Genomic DNA, 5,586 nt, shown 5'->3' with positions numbered 1-5,586 from the left:
TAATCTAGGTTAATCTATCTGTAATTATAATCTGATTAAAATGAAATCTCTAATCAAGTTATAATTTAGATTAAACCTGAGTTAGTTATTTATAGTATATTTTCTCATATGATGTATACTAACCAATTTATAATATAGTTTCATATCTAATCACGTAAATCCTCGGAAAATCATACCTTTATAACCATAACTCCGAATTTAGTGGTTCTCGAACCCACGATCTCGTAGCGACGCATAGAATATTCTTATGCAATATGTTCTTATGTTTGGTGTGATGTTAATTTTGCCTATACCCTGTTTTTGTGTATTGCTACGACTAGCGCGAGGTTACGAGTCACTTGAAGAACAAGTCGGTACCTGGGATCTCAAGTCTAAGGCAAGTTGTGCCCTTGATCAGTTTTCTTTACCCAATATGTTCCTGTTAATCATTGTGACATGCTCAGGTTAATCTTATGGGACCTAATAGGCTTCCTTAGACTTTTTTATCACACACCTTGTTTACCACTGAACTTTTGGGTAGTTATGCTATTGCTCTATCTGGTTTTGGGATTAATATTACATTATGATCATGTTCCAATTATATTGTTGTTTTAATTATTGTTGATGACAAGATCATTGTGCTAATTGGAACATGGAGCTTAACTTGAGAAACACGTGCTACCACAAGGGTGGAATGGGACGCCCTTGGCTGATTATTTAGGAAAGCTAGTGGAGGACTACCTTACCCGAAAGGGGCAAGGGCAGTAGGGGAGTTGCGTATAGGGAGGTTCTCGGGTCGATCATGCTGCGATGGCTTTTCGAATGAGGGATTACTATATTGCCCTTCCTGAAAACTGTAGCGGGTTTTCTGAAGCTAGTGGAACTTTGTAAAGGCCTCGTAATGGATCCCTAGCCATTCACCTCGGAAGTGTCTAAGGGTCTAGCTAACCCTGGCTAGATGGGATACACGACTTGTGGGTAAAGGGTGCAACCTTTTCAGAGTGTAAAACTGGTATATCAGTCGTGCTCGCGATCATGAGGAGCTCAGGATCTCGCATGATTAATTTATGGAACTAAACTTAATTTGTCATATGCATTGTATTGTGGGTGTTATTATCAATTTTGATCTCTTACTTAATCAGGTTGGTATCTACTTATACTTAGTAACTGCTAATAAAATTTTGATCAACTTTAAAAGCTATGCTCAGCTTTAACCATCTTCTTTGGTAAGCCTTACACTTCACATGAGCTTCCACCTTTGCTGAGTTCATGCACATTATTTCCCACAACTTGTTGAGCGATGAACATATGTGAGCTCACCCTTGCTATACTCACATCCCCCTAGGTCGAGAACAGGTACCACAGGATGAGGCGCATGAAGGATGTTGTGATGAGTTCGTGAGTGGTCTAGGCCATCGTCTCCTAGTCAACTTTATGGTTGCTAGATCATTGTCTGCATATGATGTAATTATTTAATTATTTTGTACCGAACTCCTATTATATGTTAAAGATGTGACATTCGTTTCTATATCATGTGTCGTCATATGTGTGAGACTTGATCCCAACACATTTGATTGATTATGTTCGCGCCTAGGTCCCTTAAACCCGGGTGTGATAGGTGATTCGTTGTCACCTATACTCTTTAATTTGGTAGTAGATTGCTTGCTACCTTGATTAATAAAGCAAAGGAAAATGGGCAAGTGGAGGGTTTGGTGCCGCATTTGGTAGATGGAGGGCTATCCATTCTGCGATATGCAGATGATACAATCTTGTTTATGGATCAAGACCTAGAAAAGGCAACGAATATGGAACTCATAATACGTGCCTTTGAGCAGTTGTCGGGTCTTAAAATAAACTTTCACAAGAGTGAAGTCCTCTGTTATGGGAAGGCAAAAGAGGATGAGGGGATGTACACAAGGTTGTTTGGTTGTAAAATTGGAGGCATGCCCTTTAGGTATCTTGGGATTCCTATGCATCATCGTAGGTTGACGAATGGTGATTGGAAAATAGTGGAAGCAAAATTCAAGAAAAAAGCTAAGTAGATGGAAAGGAATGTTCATGTCGATGGGAGGGCGCTTAATGTTCATTAATCCTATTCTGACTAGTCGAGCGATGTTTATGATGTCTTTGTTTTAAGTACCAAAAGGGGTGCTAGAGAAGATAGATTATTTTAGATCGCATTTTTCTGGCAAGGTGGGGCCCATAAGAAAAAATATAGGCTGGCTAGATGGGATGTAATTTGCCAACCTAAAGAGTTAGACGGGTTAGGCATTTTGAATTTAGAGGTATAAAATCAATGTCTCTTAAGCAAATGGTTGTGTAAACTTCTCAATGAAGAAGGAATGTGGCAATCCTTTCTAGACGAAAATATCTGGCCAATCGAACCTTGTCCCAGGCACAACGAAGGGCCACAGGTTAACACTTTTGGAGTGGCCTTATGAAAATTAAAGATCTATTCATCAGTAAAGGTACCTTTCAAGTACATGATAGGTCCCAAGTGCGTTTATAGGAGGATGATTGGCTCGGGTTGGAAGCATTAAAATATCGATTCCCACTTCTATATAACCTAGCAAGGAGGAAGAACGTAAATGTTGCTTATGTCTTCTCCACGGTGCCCTTAAACATATCCTTTCATAGGGGTTTGGTACACCTGAGGGTCCAATGGTTTCAGCTAGTGACACTGGTGGTGCATACTAATCTGAACACTAATAGGAATCCGTTTAGATGGAACTTGACTACTAATGGGTTGTTTATAATGGATTAATGTGGGTCTGACCTAAATTAATATTCAATAATAGTCAATTCTAAAGGCCCACTTTAATGCTACGGTGTACTACTACTTTAGTACCATACCGGAAGTTTAAGGGACAATTCAATCAACTTAAATAGGTGGACCATTGGTGCATCTATTGAGAAGCTAAGAAAAGGATGAAGGACTGCCACACGCGCGCCGCCGGCTGGGTTGGGTCATGGCCATGGTAGATCAGACCTTGGTCCGAATATTCCTTCATAACGGTTGCACATTTTGCATGGAGTGATGACCGTCCATTACTGTCGTCCGTTATTTGGGGTCTGGGTGAGGAGGCTGCTGGTAAGATCACACCACTTACTATTAAACGTTGCATCTGCAATTCGTTGGGCTATTTGGTTAAGTAGGAATGATGTGGTTTTCAATAAATCATCTTCTAAATCTTGTTTGCAGGTAACCTTCAGGGCAACTTATTGGTGCCCGCTTCTGGACCTAGCTTCAGCCTAAAAGGGAGGACCAAGAGTTAATAAAGTCTTCACGTCGTAATGTGGAGATGGTGCTACTACATTTCTTTCGCAATTTCGGATAGGGATCTTCGTTGCGTTTAACTTTGTAGTAACTTTGATTTAGTATTAGGTGTTCTTTGGTGAAATCGTGTGATGGGTCAAGGCAATATGCTGACTTCCGTTGTAATAATTGGTTGTAACCTCGTTTGAGACCAAGATCCAACTATATTTCCATTATTAAAAAAAGAATTAGCATAGACAGATTGCATCTATAATGGCACAACATCACATATGTAAAAAACATAACATATTTGAGGAGTACCACAATCAAATCATGACTGCACAAGGCATAGACAGATTCCATGTATTTGGTGATGAGTTTAGTAGAGAACAAATATGAATATAAGCTAGCATAGATATTGCAGTTCAAAAAATTTAAGTTTTAGAAAAAAATTGCGTCGGCATGTCAGGTGGTCTTTGTGGCAAATCCGAAAGAAAAGCGGAAGATGACAGGAACCACACTAGCAATTCTGGAGGTACAAGACAACTAAAAGTCCAAGATGACAGGAACCACGCCATCAATATCTACTACTACTTATGAACATAGTGTAGGCGTCCACAGTTGGATGGCGCATGGTACTGCCAACTCTGGACGCGCCCATCCCCGCCCTGACTGTCGCGCCGCGAATCGCGGCCGCCGCATCCTCCAATCAATACAGCGGTCGTCGTCTTCTCTCCCCCCGCGTGGTGGACAGTCGTCCCCTTCCAACCCTCCTCCCTCGCCTGCCCGCCTGCCAATATCCCTTTCTTGTCCCCGTGTGGCAGCTCGTACCTGGTGGAGGACGCGGACTGCGCGGCGTGGAGCAACGACCCCGGCCTGCTCTGCTACGCCAGCGCCTCATGCAAGGCCGGCGTGCTGGGCGGCGTGCGCGAGCAGTGGCGCAGGGCCACCGTCGCGCTCATCTTCGTCTACGTCGTCGGCTGCAGCGCGTTCCGCAACACGCAGATCGAGGACCTCTTCCGCCGCTACAAATGGGGAAATTATTAACGATCTCTCCCACTGATCTACTGCGTACGTACGTACACGCCGACTTGGATCGGGTGAGTTGCGCTTTCTGTTTCCGGTCGTCTTTTTTTTATTATTTTGCGAAATCGATCAGTTTTCGGTGCTCTTGGCACAGTGGTTAGTGCTGTAGAATGTGGACAACAGCTAGAATGCTAGATGTTAATTCTATAGGAGCTTATTTATGTATCCATTCTATCTCTATCTGCGATATCTGAAGCTTCGGTAACATAGATTGTTCCATGAGACATGCCTACTTTTATGGCCACAGGATTTTCAGCAATCCAGTTCACCAAGATTTGATCCCAATGCCCCATCCCATTCGTGGCGTGTGCTCGCCAAATTGGAGCACGTCGTACGCGCTCTTCGCGTCCTTTTGTTGGGGATGGTTGCGAGTTGTGTTAAGGTCGCTCAGCAATTATGTGTTACATGCAAAATAAACATGAAAAGAAATGGTGTGTTTAAATCTATACTACTCTATTGTCTATACAACTCTATTAAAAACCTAAATATGGTCAGCTGGTTAGATACTCTATTAAGAACCTAGATTCACATGTATAAGACCTTTTAAACACATATGAATTGTAGGAGGTAGCAGTCGTTACAAACATCCATGCGGTGGGGTAGATTGACTCATCCACATTTATAAGTACTCGGATAGACATCAATTAGTATTAGATAATATGGATTTCGGTCTCAAAGGTATGTTTCTACTATTAATAGTACATGCAGGCTCTACTACTACTTATGAACATGGTGTAGGCGTACACAGTTGGATGGCGCACGGTTCTACCAACTCTGGATGCACCCATCCCCGCTTCGACTGTCGTGCCGCGAATCACGACCGCCACATCCTCCAATCAATACCGTGGCCGCCATCTTCTCTCCCCCTGCCTGGTGGACAGTCGTCCCCTTCCAACCCTCCTCCCTCGCCTGCCCGCCTGCCGGTGTCCGTTTGTTCTCCCCGTGTGGCGGCTCGTACCCGGTGGCGGACGCGGACTGCACGGCATGGAGCAACGACCCTGGCCTGCTCTGCTACGCCTGCGCCTCATGCAAGGCCAGCGTGCTGGGCGGCCTGCGCGAGCAGTGGCGCAGGGCCACCGTCGCGCTCATCTTCGTCTACGTCGTCGGCTGCAGCGCGTTCCGCAACACACAGACCGAGGACCTCTTCTGCCGCTACAAATGGGGAAATTATTAACGATCTCTCCCACTGATCTACTGCGTACGTACGTACGCGCCGACTTGGATCGGGTGAGTTGCGCTTTCAGTTTCCGGTCGTCTTTTTTTAT

Source organism: Zea mays, chromosome 2 (assembly GCF_902167145.1).
Source record: "Zea mays cultivar B73 chromosome 2, Zm-B73-REFERENCE-NAM-5.0, whole genome shotgun sequence".
Lineage (NCBI taxonomy): Eukaryota > Viridiplantae > Streptophyta > Magnoliopsida > Poales > Poaceae > Zea > Zea mays.
The sequence above is the reverse complement of the archived record's forward strand: the minus strand, read 5'-3'. Positions refer to the sequence as shown.